Source organism: Dermacentor variabilis, chromosome 2 (assembly GCF_050947875.1).
Source record: "Dermacentor variabilis isolate Ectoservices chromosome 2, ASM5094787v1, whole genome shotgun sequence".
Taxonomy (NCBI): Eukaryota; Metazoa; Arthropoda; class Arachnida; order Ixodida; family Ixodidae; genus Dermacentor; species Dermacentor variabilis.
The window spans coordinates 24,544,431-24,561,791 of NC_134569.1; the positions used below are offsets into that span (position 1 = coordinate 24,544,431).

At 48.1% G+C, this 17,361-nt stretch overlaps 1 protein-coding gene across 1 annotated transcript in view; it reads left to right on the plus strand.

The window, feature by feature from the left end:
• The first annotated feature begins 174 nt into the window (after window positions 1–174).
• The window catches only part of alpha-Catr (alpha-catenin related), a 202,686-nt gene continuing 185,499 nt past the window's right edge, over window positions 175–17,361 (plus strand). The window contains exon 1 of the mRNA XM_075679954.1: window positions 175–263. The gene's annotated coding sequence lies outside the window, so the exon portion shown is untranslated. The remainder of the gene's footprint in view (window positions 264–17,361) is intronic.

Below are 17,361 nucleotides of genomic sequence, written 5' to 3' on the forward strand. Positions count from 1 at the left end.
AAAATTATGAAGCAAAATCACGTTTTATTTCTACAAAGAAGCACAGTTATTTTTACTAATAAAAAAATAATAAAGCAGTGTTTTTTTATTATTTTTTATTTTTCCTTGACGTGTGCGATTACAGCGCCACAGCAATCTACCCGAGCGCTGCCCTGGCGTCTGTTTTCGCCAAAATGGCTGCGGCCTGTTGTGGGTCGGACTCTTGGAATTTGGACATCAAAATCAAGTCCATCGAAAAGACCATCGCCCCCCTGGTGCAACAGGTGAGACTCGCCGGGCGAATTTCTTTTGAAGAGCTGCCTTTGCACTGTTCTTATTCGTGCTACGGATGGGGCGGGGGTGGAAACCTGCTCAGATCGCTGCTCGCGTGCCTGGACGAGCGCGTTTTCGTCTGCTATTGATGCTAGGACGCAGACGATTCGCTTCGCACCGAACGCCGGCACATCGGGCGCGCTGGTTGTTTGCTCGGAGAGCAATGATTCGCGCGATTCGCTGTGGATTCAAATGGCTGATTTGTACGGCGCGAATGTATTACTCCGGTAAACCATTAAAAAAGAAGCTTCACGCTCCTCATGCTTAGAGCGATTCCTGGGAACACCGGCTTTGGGGTTCAGCGCTTGACCTTTCCACCGAAGCGAGCGATTGCAATCAGCACGCGGAAATAGCGGAAAACAGGGTGGTTACTTATAGGTTTTACGTTAAAGGTTGGCCAGCTCGAGCATTTAATTTTTGTTTACACCCGCACTCTACTCCGAGCCGACTGAAGCAAGAGCGGTTACCTTATGGCCGCCGTGCATTTAACTTATGGGTACTCCTAAAGAAGATGTATCTTGTTTTTCAGCGGTTTAGTTTGACAGTTTCTATTGTCTCTACGAGTGGCAAGATGAAATAAAAATCACCCACGTTTTTCCTGGGGAACAGTTCAAACAGCTTTTAATATAATCGGAGACGCCTTGAAAATCAGTAAACCTTACACATGTCGGTTTAAATAAAATTTAAGAAATGGTTTATGTGCACTTTTTTAAAATTAATTTCTTGGCGAGGAAAGGAAGGGAAAAACTTGCGTACTCCTTGAACTGTCCACAATATAAAGAATGAAAACTGGAAGCGTTGGTGGTCCAAGCGGTGGTCACAATAACTTTTAAAGGTGGAGCTATCGGCCGAAGAAATATCGAAGAAAAATTTTCCATTGGTGGCAATGGAAAAGAAACATGTTATGAGTAACTACCCCATAGGTAAAAACGAAATCAGGAAAGAAACAATTTATGATAACTCAAAGGGAAGCTCTTTACTTTTCGAAGCGAGATCGGGATGCTTTAGAACGTGTAGTTATAAAGTGAGGTACCCCAAGGAAAGAGAAACATGTGCTTGCTGCGGTAAAGCTAGGGAAATGATGGAACATGTTTTATTAGAATGTGAAGATATCTGCGCAGCTATCGGTTAGGCTCAGCTGGCCTCCTTGAAGCCCTTGGGTTCAGGGATAGCAAGGGGAAAGTAAACATGTCCGCAGTAGAGATGAGTAAAAGGCGATTGGAGGTGTGGTGGCAAAAAACTATGTGGAGACCACAAACAACGGATGTGTACAAAAACAAAGTTTCCTATAAGGGCTCAAAAAGTTCGATGCTGAGAATTCTTTGTGTGCTAGTTAAAAAAAGAAGAAGAAAACAAGAGCCCGGTGGCGCAACCCACCGCCCCAGTTTCAAAGGGGACGCTCACAGCATCCATTCATCCATACCATAATGAGTATAGTTTTATAATGGTGTTGTTGAACGTGAAGCTTTAATGAGACTACAGCGACAGAGCACAAGGACGCGCAATCAAGCCTTTATATCAGGGACAGGACTCTCGCGTATGGAAGGCAAAATGATCATTCGTTGCCCCTGTGGCGCCGCTGCCTGCTAGCCGTCTTTTCTCTTTCTTTCTTTCTTTCTTTCTTTCTTTCTTTCTTTCTTTCTTTCTTTCTTTCTTTTCATTAACTAAAAAGCTGCGCACGAGCTGAACGTATAATAAATGACAATTGTTATGGAGAAAAACGTAGAATAAAATACCAACTCCTTAGGGATATTAAATAATGCCAGCACTCTTGTGCGTTTGCCTTGCTCACGCAAATCCTTGATTGTTTATTTTTCTGCTGTTTTGATTGATTCGGTAGCCATGGTCGGGGCAATTAAACCCGCCGTGGTTGCTTAGTGGCTATGGTGTTCAGCTGCTAAGCACGAGGTCGCGGGATCGAATCCCGGCCACGGCGGTCGCATTTCGACGGGGACGAAATGCGAAAACACCCGTGTACTTAGAGTTAGTTAGGGGCACGTTAAACAACCCCTGGTAGTCTAAATTATTCCTGAGTCCCCCACTACGGCGTGCCTCAAAGTTAGATCGTCGTTCTGGCTCGTAGAACGCCATAATTGTTGCGTTGTGGTAATTAATGTCTGATCAAACGAAACATAATCTGTTCCAAGTACGTTAAGTATTTACGAACTTCCGCCTCTTACACTTCGAAGATGCAATAAACTATTGCTTGAGGTCGATTGGAATCTCAAACTGAATATTCTAACCGGAATTGCTTATAGAATTTTAACTTTTAATGTATTGACTTATCAGTTCATTGATTGTTTTCATTTACACTACCTCTATAAACGAGAAAGCGCACTTTTTTTTTCTTCTCATCTGCCCCGTAAGGATCGTGACGAATCGATCCTTACGGGGCAGATGCATTCTTCGTCGACGCCGCCAAATATGGCAGCGAAGACAGGTTTGCAATCACGGTCGTTGACGCGCGCGGAACAATTATCAGCGCCGCATCAATTTACGCTATACACGCGAACGAGGCGGAGGAAACCGCGATAGCCTTGGCTCTTCAAGCCGCAAAAGGCCCGGCGACCATTTTCTCCGACTCGCACACGGCGGTCAGGGCTTTCTCGTCCGCTCTAGTTTGTAAACACGCAGCCGGCATCGTCAACAGATCCTTTCGTATTACTACGCGAAAAGACATTGGAGGTCATACATTAGCGTGGTTCCCGGCGCACATGAACGATGTAACTAACCAAGCGGGTTGCAACCCTAACGAGCGGGCCAACTGCCTGTCGCGTGAATTCACGAACCGCGCCCGAGCTAACGGCCCGGCTCTCCCGCAGGATTGCCCCTTCAAAGATAAACTTACAACCTTTCACGAAATTACGTCACATTACAGGCACAGCAGGAGAAAATTCCCTCCCCCCAGCCCGAAACTGAACAGGGCTCAGGCTGTTATTTTCAGGCTTTTACAGACGAGATCCTACCCCACCCCTAGAGCGCTTAGTTGGATAGACCCGAACTTCCCGCAGTCGTGCTCCAAATGCGGTCACGCGTGCTGCTCCTTCGACCACATGCTCTGGCTGTGCCCGTACAACGCGGGCTCCGACTTTCATAACAAGTCCAAGTGGGACGCCTTGTTATGAAAGTCGCTGCTTGGACTTGTTATGAAAGTCGGAGCCCGTATAACGCGGGCTCCGACTTTCATAACAAGTCCAAGTGGGACGCCTTGCTGAAGAGCTCGGATTTCACAAACCAGCCACAGGCCGTCCAGAGGGCCCGCGACGTCGCGGAGAGTCACCACCTCCCTGTCCCGTCGTGGGCGGAGCCACCAACTTGATCGGGGAGCTTTCGGTCCCCCCAATCGAGTTCCTCAGGACACTCTAATAAAGTTCTTGTCACTGTCTCTCAACGGTGGACCCAACGACTGCTTTCAGTTCGACACTTTGGTGAGAATAGTGTTTTCGCTTCGGCTACTTCACTGTCAGGCTCGCTGTTTTCATCCTGACACTGGCAAACAAAGCTGATAATTTTCTTTACTGGTGGATTTATTTAACCCACGCTGTCTTCAGACATGTGCGTGCAGTACTTTCGGAGGGCGCCTAAACGCTATACGTTTGTCTTGGACCGATTAAAAGCTAACTTCTTGTTTAGGGGGCATCATTGGTACAGGAAGAAAGAAAAAGTACCCTTTGGGGGGCTTGACTTGTCCCCGAACAATAATGGTCATCCATCTTGCGTATGCTTACATTCTTTAGTCGAGGGCTCCCGGTGCTTTCAGGCTACGAACAGCATTTTGGTACCAGCGTGGTGTTGCGTTTCTTTTAGGAAAGTATCGCGTACGCTGAGCTAAAGAAACCTAAGCCCTCGCGAAACGCTGGCAGCGTAACAAATGCAACCGGAAACTCAAAATTCGAATCTCTAAGCTGATCAAGGAAACGGAAGAGTTCTCTGAACAACTTGAAAAAACAGAACTGGCGCGGAAAATGTAACAAGCTTCAAGGGACCTTAAGCAGCAAGCGCACATGGGCGGTACTCAAGACACTCCTATCAAAGAAGGAGAACAAGAACGCCGCAAAACAGAAAGTGCAGAGACTTATACACAATCACCCGGGGAAAGAGGAAGACGTCATGAAAGAAGAGAAGGAGAAGTTCCTCGGCACAGAGCGGAACATAACTGTAGATTCGCACTTTGACGAGCATCGAGGCAACCCAAATATAAAACTAGATCGGCCCTTCACAGAAGCAGAAATCGAGAGGGCCTTGAGTAAGCTCACCCGCAACACGGCGCCGGGGTACGGCAGAATGAACAAGACACTCCGGAACCTTGACGGACCCTCTATAGACGCACTCTTAAAATACATCAACGAGTGCTGGGAACACGCTAAAGTACCACCGGAATGGAAACATGCCGAGGTAACCATGATACCTAAACCCAACAAGCCCATCAGCGTGCAGAACCTTCAACCTATATCCCTAACGTCGTGTGCTGGAAAACTCTATGTGCACATGGTGCACAACCGCATGATCGAACATCTCGAAGACAACGGACACGTCCCAAACACCATGTTCAGATTTAGAGCTCTCCTGTGCAAGACGTGTTACATCCACCCGTTCGTTGCAATTGCTATAAAGCTACACCAAGTCCCTGACCAGGACGAATATTTCTTCAACTGCGAGGCTTTTCTTTCGAGGAACCCCTACGGGTTACCTTTGTAGCAATTGCTGCGAACGGCCTCACCATCTGGACTACGGGAGGGTCGACAGGTAAACAGCAAGACGCTCTGCAAGAAGCTGTTGACACAACGGAGAGGTACCTGGAAGCATGTGGACTGACGTGCGCACAAGTCAGAGCTCTTGGTACCAAGAAAGCGCACAAGAGGCCGACAACCGCAGCATATACCAGACCCGGAAGTAAAGGTGGGAGGCATCGTGATTCCGCAAGTAACGAGGCTCCGCATCAATTCAAAAGCTCCGATTCAAAAGGACGGGGCCGGGGCAGCAGAGTTGGAAAAAATTCAGAGAACAATGCAACAAATAACCCACCTTATCAAAAGAATGACGAGCAAAAGGCACGGACTCAAGGAGGAAGACTGCACGAGAATAATACAAGCGCTGCTCACGAGCATCGTCACCTACGGGACCCCATACGTTGACATGAAGAACAGTCAACGAGACAAAGTAAACGCCCTCATCAGAAAATCCTACAAAATTGCGTTGGACCTGTCCTCTTCCACATCCACAGTGAAACTACTCAACATGGGATTTCACAACACGTGGGAAGAGCTCGTGGAAGCGCACAACGTCAACCAACTGGAGAGACTAAAGCTAACAAAAACGGGAAGAGCCCTGCTCTAAGATCTGGGCTACCAAGTCGAGGATGAGAGGCACCTACCTCAGCGTATCCCACACGAGATCAAGGACGAGCTACGCATAAGTACTATTCTCAGAAACATGCATCCCGAGTACGACAAGGAAAGGAGACAGGCGAGAACACAGGCGCTGAAACACATACTGAAACGCACAAACAGCACAGAAGAAAATGTGAGACACACGGACGCAGCTGCGTGCAGAACAAACGACCGATTTGCAATCAGCGTGGTCGACGAGAAGGGCGAACAACTTACAGCCACATCCATGCGTGCCAAGGACGCGAGCACAGCGGAGGAGCTGGGCATAGCCCTGGCCATCGCAACGTGCGAGAAGACCTTGGTTACCGTTGTGACGGACTCGCAAGAAGCATGCAGGAGGTATGTGAACGGAAGGATCGGAAAGGCAGCACTTCAGGTCTTGACAAACACCGAGATAGAAACAGCACAAATCTTCTGGACGCCGGGACACGAGTCTCTCGCGGGGAACCAGGCGGCGCACGCCGCGGCTCGAGATCATGCACGCCGAGCCATCTCGGACACGCAGAGAACACGGACCAACGACTGCGACGATGATGATGAACGGATATCCAAGAAGTACTCGGACATCCTGGCGCACTACAGGAAGCAGAGGCGTCGCTACTCGCCCGCGCATAAGACGATGAGTAGAGAGCAAGCGGTAACCTGGAGAAGACTCCAGGCTGGAACCTACCCGCATGGAACACTGCTGCACGCCATGTATCCGGGCACCTACGGGCGAGACTGCAAGTTCTGCCCGCCGGACACGCCCAACACCTTACGCCATATGGTGCTGGAGCGCAGAAATAACCGCGAAGTACCACCGTCATCATCACCACCAGGCGATAACATGCAGGAAGAAGCGGATATGGAGGAAGAATCGGACGACCATGCAGTGGAAGGCTCTGCTGGTGACGCAAGACCCTGACAGCCAGCTACGGTTGGTGAACAGGGCTCGGGTGGCGGCAGCGAGCCATGGCTACCTGGACTGAGGAGGCCACCCACCTTTGGGCTCAAGAAGCCTGGTCTAACAATAAAGTTTATTTCTCTCTCTCTCTCTAGTGTGTAAGCCGAAGTGGAGGAGGTACTCACTGCACGTTAAATTTTGACAGCGCAGACTTGCCGGCACATCTCACGATGGGCCCGGGTCCCCAAGCCCCCAGGCTCCCTTCGTCCCCTTCTGAATCTGTCAGTACTACCAATTAAGCATTGTTTGATGCCGCATATAACCGTCGAGCCGCGGAATACAGATACTGTCGTCAAAACGTGAGGGGAAAAAAAGAGAAAAGAAATATGTTTGCAACGATTTTGATGTGGCATTTTCGAGACAAATTTGCGTAACGTTCCATATATTCTTTTTTGTATTTCATTGAAGCAAGGTGTTGGAGTGTGTCTTAGTTGTTTTCCCTCTCAGGTTCCTTGCTTCGCAATCACCTTATCGTCAACACTCTTTATCATGGCCTGATTATATGAACGCAGAAAATAGCGCACGCTACGATAAGCCTTGGACACGACCGCACAGTCGTGCCGTAACTGCTTGTGTGCCTGGCGACAGGCGAAGCCATCCTCTCCGACCTCGTGCACTAATTAGCTCGGAGAACAGTGGATAACTCGGTGACTTCATCGACGTTGCATGCAGCCAAGGTGCAGTGCAGATGTGATGAGAGGTTATGTTGACTGCATTGCAACCTTCACGGCTGCATATTACGATTCATCAACTTGCACCTCCATGAACATCCTTTGCGTTCTTAAAAGAGGTTCGTTGGCTACCGGATTGGGGTCACGTTGTAGTGAAGGGGAAGAAGCAAGCACTGCCAGAAAAGCGAGTTCAAACCGACACTAAAGCAAAACAGTCAATCAGTTTAGACGGATAAAGCCTTCCTTGAAAACTCTGTTGACGTTAATCTCGAAATAATAGTTTCAGTTTTCGAATTTCGCACCGAATCACCGACGTCGGAACGCCACTGGGACGTACGTCACGGATATATATATATATATATATATATATATATATATATATATATATATATATATATATATATATAATCTTCTTTTTTTCATGTTTAGTCCGCTTTGGGGCTCAGCAAAAGTTCCCGGCACTCGCCATATTCTATCGTTGGCTCCTTTATAAGACAGTGTAGTCTATCTATTACCGCTAAAGGATTACCTAGGCCCTAGAAGGCGCTGTCAAAATCTATGACGTCTCAGCGAGCTGATGCTGGAAATTCAAGGAGGCGTCGCCACCAGTCGTCTGTTATTGCGCTTTCTTTTTTTTTCTTTTTTTTCTGGCTTGCCGAGCTTCGTATCGTGGTGTTTTTGACATTGTAGAAGGGTAATTCACTGATGCGGAAGAAATCGATTTAATCTTTAGTGCCCTTTTAAAGATATCTTTGTTAGGACGTGTGCCCGGAAAAAGCAAGCAACACTCAAAACACAATGGTAGCGTTGACAAACAATGGTCAGTTTTCGAACCTAACTCACGGATGAAGTACGTCCAATATTTATATACCTATCACTGTACATGCCAGAGTTATCACTAAATGGTGTTAAAAATGAAAATAAATTCCTGTAATTTACGATAATGCGGCCGCCGCGGCCAGGTATCGAACCCGCCATCTCGAGCTCAGCAGCGCAACACCGCAAGAAAATAATATTGAAGAGCTCCGAACATATAGTTTTTTTTTCTTCTTTATTGCCGGCTTTGACATACACAAACAATACAGAAATGATAAAACATGTCGACAAGGATTTTGCTGGCGCGACATATTAATTTTTTTTTCAAAACGCTGCAAGTTTAGCATGTCATTCCATGCTGGCTGTTCAGGGAGTGCTTGATGGACATCCCTGAACCGTACTACAGATTCAATGAAGTGATCAGATGTAGGTCGCGAATTGACATCAGCATTGTTTAACTGCGTTCTAGCTTTACACAAACTGTGGAGGCCCAGGAGCAATATAGCGTCATACGGAAAAGCCTCTGTTTCTACCGGTAAAAATCTTATTCCATGTGGATCTAAAGGTAACTCTTTTTCTAAAGTCCTTTGTAGCACATCCCAGAAAAATATGGAATTCCAGCAATCTAGAAACGCATGCTCTATCGTTTTAGGTTTCTTGCATAAGAAGCAGTTACTGGACCATGGGACAAAAATACCCCTTTTATGCATCCATGTTTTAACTGATAATGTGTTGGTGTGTAGTTTAAAGAAAAAAGTTTTTACCGAAGGGTGTACTGGCATTATTTCAACCCTTTTGAGGACATCTCCTGGGCCTCCACGGTTTGACATACGGTAAATCGGTACAAGGAGCATAGTGTCAATTAGGTCCTTATACTGCACTGAAAACCGTACATGCAACATTCTTTACGCAAGCACGACTTCTCCCAGGTAACCTTTAACGGCACCATGCATTGCTTCACACGAGCACACAACAGGTCCTGGAAGGTGACGACATAAAAGCACTTGCATGACTGTGCGAAGGAACACATCATTCTGTTCGCGAAGGTACATAAAGCGCGACACAACTTGTCGCACAAATAAATGTGCCAAACCAAGGCCCCCTTTCTTTACTGGCAAGAGCAAGTTTGGGTGGTTGGTTCTTTCCCAAGTCGATGCCCATATCTGCCGATATGAAAACGGCGAAGAAATGGTGAATTTTTTTAAATGTTGATCCGCGAAGCACACAGCACATTCATGACATAGCATATTTTGGACGTAAGAAATAGGTTACAGACTGTGACGCGCGAGAACATTGACAGCTGTCGCCCTTGCCACGCGTTATCCTTTTCCTTTGCTCTCGTCACTTGTTCATTCCAGTACGGCTCAGGGTCGCGATAAGAGTCGAGAGGCACGCCTAGGTAGGTTGCTGCAGTGGTTGACCACCGAAGTCGAGGGAAGTAGTCTGGCGTTTCTTCCCATTCACCATGCCGAAACCCATAACTCTTCTCCCAGTGCGTGCGTGATGCTTGCGTATATGTGTGGCTCCATAGCATACGTGTAGTACAGCAAAACAATTCGTGTCACGCGCGCAGTATGACTATGGACGAGACTCGTTCCTTACAGAATCGCCAACAATGTTAAATAAATTTTCGATAGAGTGCGGGCGCCTTGCGCCGAGCGATAGCGTGGATGCCAGCGGTAATCCGGCGGAAAGCGGCACCGGGAAAAAAAGCAATAGTGTATCGAACTCGATCGATTTCCGGCCGGCCGTAACCTTGTGCGTTATCGCTGCGCTCCAAAGTGAGATAAAAGAAACCACCGAATCACGAACAGTGTCTCGAGGAACGAAGCACGGCAGAGACGGCGGTTGAGAGGACGACGCTCCGGTTTGTGTTGCGTGGCCAGCCTAATGAATATTCGAGGCTGATTAGCAGCCGATATTATTGGCCAGTGTGGCGCTCGTTAGGAGCTCATTTGGGCCGCATCCGAGTCTTCCGAGAAGCGTGCATCTTCTCAAGCAACTCCTGAAAAAAAAAAAAAAAACATCTCCCGACGCGACTAATCTAGAGTGTGGCCATCTCGAGACATACGGGCACGAAAACTCCAAAAAATGGCATACAAGTATTTTTTTTTAAATCATTCCGTAGACAAGCATGGCTGCCGAATGGAACTTATACGTTCGTTGGTTTGGTCTCTCGAAAACGGTGAACTATCCTTTTGGCAAATGCTGGCATTATACATTTAAGTGTTGGTATACGGGTGACCCGTTGTATTCGCGCTGCACTTACAACTTCCAGCCACAGCATCACGCGATGCATATCTGGGCACTCGACAAGATGTATTTGGTGTTGCCTGTTAATTAAAACGCCGTCGTTCAACTTCACGGCGATGGGTTGGGTGCATGCTGTACCTTCGTAAATGCCGATGCAGCGCTGCGTTCGGTTATTACATGCACGTCATTGCATGCAAGATGATGGCTAACTAGGGCCGCGACTTTCGCACATTGGCGCTTTCACCTTCGTGAGCACGCGGCCGTTGATGCAAGAACGAGTGGTACCTCGTCAGCGCCGCATAATGCCATCTATATAGCTGAGACAATTTAAATGATCGCGGCAAGCCTTGCGTTGCTTCGGGAAATAGTGAGAGAGTGCTTGGCCAGCGTACCGACAGCAATCGTAAAGATACGGCAAAAACCCGGTCTTGAATTGTAGATCATTCCGATGGTGTCTCGCGCACGCGTATTATCGAGTTATGCGTGCGGGGCAGACATACAAGATACTCGAAGAAAGCATCCAAGATAGGGTACTAAACACTAAGCAAAAAATTTCCTCGGTAGAACGCTAAATATGCGAAGTTTTAGGATTATTTGTGTAGAGCAGGGCATACTGAGTAATGAATATACTTTCAATTACAAGATGCTGCACAACTGAAACGAAGTTCTGCGTCATTGAAGCGCTTTACTTCGGCAAAGCGAAGGACGGAATTACCAGAAGCTGTTGTTCGTCCTTGGAAAGAGCTGCAAAAGCTGCTTTTTAAAAAAATTGCCTTAGTCAGGCTGTCCGTGCTCCTTTTGAAGATATCGCCGTCAGCGTTGAAAAGCCGCTGAAAGGCAGCTATATATGGGGACTTCAATATCGGTGTCACGTCTTGGTTCCAACTGCTGTATACACTCAAGGCAGACGGATAGTTCTGGTGCGGCCAATTAGGTCGGTGCAGCTGCTCTTTCACTGTTGTCCGCCGGGAAGTTGCGAACGGAAAAAAGAAATCTGTTGTGCTGGGCCTCCTGTTGATGCAATGCGGAGCAAATCAGCTGTACTGCCAAGCTCGCTGCTTGCCTAACGGGGTCCCGCCAACTCAGTACGTCGCATGTAGCCATCATGAAGATCAACGACGGTGTGCCTGGTTTCGATCTTGCGCCGATTTTGTGACTTCTGTCAGCCGGCAGAAAATTATAGACCTCTGCCAGAATATCCGCGCACGATAATGTCTCTATGGTGTCACTCTATATGTGACGGTCAACTCGGGTTGAAATACACCACGAAAACGTATTAAGTGTATACTAATTTTCAAAAGCTTCTGTCAAATGCCAAAATACTCTGAAAGTAGAGTATATTTATAGATTATGTGGGGTACATGTGCAAGTCTGATACCGGATTGCGCTCTTCGGCCAATCGGTCGCCGGTGGTGTGATGGATCACGTCGTTTTCCAACCCGATTCGTCGTCAAGGCAGTTTTTGGCAATACTTCAATATGCCGGGACAAAGTTCAAGGTACGGATAGGCAAGCGCGTACGAAACAAAATTAACCCGCCGTGGTTGTTTATGTGGCTTTATGTGTTTATCAGAAAGCGGTTTTGGCGCGTATAGAACCCCAGAGTTCAATTAATTCCAAGCGCGCAACACAGGGACACGAGGAGAACGAGAAGGACAGCATGAACGGCCGACTGTCGATTGAACGGTCGCGCAGCGACGCGGAAAAGACGGAAGAGATCGAGTCCATCTGCAGCGTGCTCAAGGAAGGGAAGCGCCAAACCGTCGATCATATACAAGCGTGGGCGCTCGCGAGTGATAGCGCTTTGCGTATACTATTCCGCTATATGCGCGTGCTACCGCTGTTGATGACATATCGGCAGCATGTATAAGGATACGAAGAGGAGAGTCTGTATAGCTTATACATTCACTCTCTGTCACGTAGATTTAAAAAAAAGCAGGTATACGATGCGAGTTCGACGTTGCATTTATTGCTGGCAAGAAGTTATGTACGCCGCCGTGCAGAGAAAGAAACGGAGCAGTTCAACGGGAAAAATAAAACAGAAATAAGATGAACAGTTTGCTTTTTAATAGATAGATAGATAGATAGATAGATAGATAGATAGATAGATAGATAGATAGATAGATAGATAGATAGATAGATAGATAGATAGATAGATAGATAGACAGACAGACAGACAGACAGACAGACAGATAGATAGATAGATATATAGATAGATAGATAGATAGATAGATAGATAGATAGATAGATAGATAGATAGATAGATAGATAGATAGATAGATAGATAGATAGATAGATAGACCTGAGAGGCGTTACGTAAAGCATATGCTTTAACAACTTTTTTAGAATGCCAAGTATAGGCGTAGTTTATAAAGTTCCTTATAGATGCGGTCGCTTTTATGTGAGACAGTCAGACCGTTGCATCAATCAGAGATTAAAAGAGAGTGAACAATTGTGAATACCGGCTAAGCTTCCGATGCGATTGCAAGTGTACTCTTAAATTCGCAGATAAGTGTATACGGTCCTATTCAGGCAGATAAATGAAAAAAAAAATGCGTCCTATATGTCCGAGGCGTGGTATTTTAATAGCGGCAGCAAGTGAGTAAGTCAGTCCTCGATTATTTTGCTCGATTAGAAGAAATTGCCATGTATTAACCGCTTTTTGGCCAGTGCCAGCGAGCGTTCACTCTCTCTCTCTCGAAGTTGAACTGAAGAAATTTTGATCGACGCAAAGAAATGCTGCCCATCGCTCGTTGACACGGATTGAGTGAAGCTGGTCTCAAAACACGCATGAACTCGATGGAATGTGTTGCCGAGTGTTCTGTTCATGTAGATTTAGATCCTTGCAAGGATCTACATCTACATCAACAAGCCAGAAATACTAGCTCGTTGTTGTCGTTCCTCTTACATTTCTTTATTTCTTATACTTCTTCTCTCTTTTGGCGGCTGCAGTAGCAGCTGGGACACGAGTCGTCACCGCGGAATGGTCGTTACACATTCGGTCGTTGCCAGCATTAGGCAAGGATGCGCTGCAAGTGCGCCAAACTCGACGAACCCCGTCGCAGAGGCATGCGAGGCAGTTCGTCCGGAATAGGCGCCCGCATCGCCATAGCTTTTCTGACCGACTGCTGCAAACGGGGTCTCCCACAGCTTTGTTTGTCTTGGCTCCTACTGACGATTCTCGCTTCTCTCGTCGCCGTCTGTCTGTGCTTCGCCGAAAATGCGCTTCGCAATATTTTTTCTTTGGACTAGTCATCGCGCTTACGGGACCTATTTCGCCCGGTTAGCTTGTAGTCGTGGGTCAGTTTCTCCTGTGGAGTTAGTGTCACTGTCGCTGTACACGTTAGAGTCAACCGCTTCATGAGCAGATGAACTTCTTCATGAACGTCATGAGCAGATCTTGCGAGATCTGCTCATGACGTGCAGGTAAAAACGCCTGCATAATTTCTGATAATTATCGCGAAAGCAAGTGAACCTTGGTTACTTGCCGGCTATCCGAAAACCGCCGCTATGTTAACAAAATTCTGAATAGAGAAACTAGCACGGAAGCAGCGACGTAATCCGAAATTTTTTCCATGGGGTCCGGGGGAGGGAGGTAGCGAGCTCGACCTGAGTGTGGGGGAGGGGCACGTGTTCGGTGCACGTGCCTTCAGTGTACGCTACACCGCGGACAGAAGACACCAGCGATTGCACCAAAGGTGTGTCGCACTTGCGCTCTAAAGGCTGAGCGCTCGCACTCACGGACAAGGCGCACGTGTTTGGAATGTTGCACTGCTTATGCTGCTTATGCAGTGTTCTTCGCGCACAATCAGCACGGTGACTGTCCAAAAGAAATACTGCATAGGACTTTGAGACCACGAATCTGTTTAGCGGGACGCCATCTGGTCCAAATATTTCTCCACGGGTAAATGATTCATCTGAGAGGCTGAAACGGCTATGCTTCATGAAGCAGCGCGCCACGGAACGAAGTGAACGCGCTCGTTTAAGACGCATGCACTGCCGTTATGCGATACAAGAGATGGTGCGTGTAGACTTTGAATGTATCTGGTACAAACGGTTTAAAGAATCGGAAGCAAGTGACCTGTAATGCCGTAAATCTGGAACCATTTTGCCGCTCATCAAGTCCATTAGCATGAATGCATAACAAGAGCGCCCAATTTTCCATCTAGGCTCATCAAACCGCATGGTCCGCTATTGTTTGTGTCACCGTCCGCGGATATGTTTGCGTCGGGTGAGGAGATATGCGTTTACACTCTTGAGGTCTGTTGTCTGTTTCATAATGCAGTGCTTAGTTTGCACATAAAGGACTGTGTTTGGATCGCACCGCTGGTACGATCGGTTGTTGGGAACTCGGCGCTGACGCCCGTGGTTGTACCTGGGTCGCAAGCCCCAAGGGTAGCGTTGGCCTGGCGGCCTGGGGTACAACTGGAAGCATCCGAAGGTCCCGGCAAAGCATGAGTCGACTGGTAACAACGAAACAACTTGTTTATTTTAACATCGCAAAGAGTTGGTGGTCAGGTTTGACCGAAGTAGAGAGACGGGAGAGCACTTCACTCAACAGAAGAAATCGGAGCCCCCCTTTTTGGCGTCCGGGGGCAGCTGTTTTTATACTCTCGCAGTTGAGGGCAAGAAGGAACCCCTCAAAAGACGAGCACGTGAATGTACAATGGGCTAATGGTGACGCACACTGTCGTAGCGATGCCGTAGCACCATGTCGAGCACGATCTCGTAGCACCCTGTCGAGCACGATCTCGTAGCACCCTGTTGTAGCGCTGCCGTAGCACCATGACTGTAATGAGAGGATGATCCCTGCTTTGGCATCGCCTGTTTCGGGCACAATGACTGGAATGAGAGGATGATCCCTGCTTTGGCATCGCCTGTTTCGGGCACAATGACTGGAATGAGAGGATGATCCCTGCTTTGGCATCGCCTGTTTCGGGCACAATGACTGGAATGAGAGGATGATCCCTGCTTTGGCATCGCCTGTTTCGGGCACAATGACTGGAATGCGAGGGTGATCCGTTGCGGTCGCATCGCCGCAGTCGCGCCTGGAAACACCTGCCGATGAGCGTTGCGGTGACGACGATCGGGCCAAAATGTCTGCCGCCCCTCCGCAGTCGCGCCGGCAAAACCACGTGTCGCAGGCGAAACGCAACAGACCGCCCCGCCGGGGGAAGGAGATCCCGATGGACAGGGGACTGCATCCGCTGTCCGGAGGGATGTCGCTCGATGATGCTCATAACCGAAGTCGGGCGTCCCTCGACGTTTCTTGAGCGCAGCGCACAGAGAAGGCCTCGTTCTCTCGTTCAGGTTCGCACGGGACACTGCAAAGTGACTTCGGGAGAGTTCACATTTTTGTTCTCGTTCCCGGCAAGCGTTAGAACTACGCTGAAACTCAACCGCTCAGTCAGCAAGCACGGCACAACCCTCACTAAGCCCTGCCAGGCTCTTTCCCCTTTTTATACCACTGCCTAGTTCCTTACAGTAGTCTAGCATCACTCAGAACGCGTCCACAAATTGAAAAATTGCACTAGAAAGCATATCATCACTTTGAAACACTAAACAAAAGCAATATGTTAAAAAAATTCTGCCTCAGGAAGAAAAACATCAGTAACAAACAATTTTGAGGCTGATTCCTACGTTAGGGGCTTCGACTTAAGCCATCGGCGTTACCGTTGAGACTCCCCTTTTTGTAACGCACCTCAAAGGAATATTGTTGTAAAGCGAGGCTCCAGCGCAGGAGGCGGCCATTTTTGGGAGAGATGGTCTGCAGCCATTGGAGAGGGCAGTGATCCGTCTCAATGAAAAACCTCGAGCCGGCTAGATAGCATGACAATTTCTGAACGGCCCACACGAGACACGCACACTCTTTCTCGGTGGCGCTATACGCCTGCTCACGACTGGACAGCTTACGACTAGCATACAGGACGGGGTGTTCTACTTCTCCATTTTCCCGTTGGCACAGTACAACGCCCATGCCTCGCTCACTAGCATCGCACTGAACAACGAACCCTTTTGTATAGTCTGGCGATCGTAGCACAGGCTGGCTTGTTAGGGCACTCTTTAGGGCGCTAAAAGCTCTTTCCTTTGTCTCGTCCCAGACGACTGTTTGAGGCTCTGTCTTTCTTAGAGCATCCGTCAGGGGAGCCGCGATATCAGAGTACCTAGGGATGTACCTCTGATAGTAGCCGGCGACACCTAAGAACGACCGAATATCGGTCTTTGTGCGCGGTTGCGGAAAGTCTCGCTCTTTCTGTTCTTTACGTTCACGCTCTTCTTTTTCTTTCTGTTCTTTAAGTTCACGCTCTTCTTTTTCTTTTTGCTCTTTAAGTTCGCGCTCCTGTCTTTTTGCAGTCTCCCTCTCTTCAATGGTCTCAAGGCATTCCGACAGCTCGTCATCCTCAGCCTCTAACTCAAGAATAGCCTTTATCAGTTCTGGTTTTCTGAGTTTGTCCGAGACATCCAGACCCAACTCTCTTGCAAGCTCCAACAATTTCGGTTTGCGCAACGACTTCAAATCCATGGCTGCTCTGAATGCTGCTTTCTCTACTGCTTACTATTGTCTTGCCGCAAACTAACCCGGCAGCAACGACAACCACAATTACCAGCTCTGTTTCTGACACTAACAAAAAGCCTGGCAAAGCTCAGAAGAAGAAAGTCCCGCACTCACCAAACCTCGCAGGCAGGAATTCCACGCAGTCGTTCCGCTGCAGGCAACCAGTCGTCACACAGGGCTCGTTGCACTGCTCCCGGATCGTCGTTGAGCTGCTCAGCATACAGTCAACTGCATCTCTTCGCTGCTGGCCTCCGTTGTCGCGATCCCACCGCTGGCAGACAGTTGTTTGAAGTCGGAGGCGATCTCACCGCTGCCAACCAGATGTTTGGATCGCACCGCTGGTACGATCGGTTGTTGGGAACTCGGCGCTGACGCCCGTGGTTGTACCTGGGTCGCAAGCCCCAAGGGTAGCGTTGGCCTG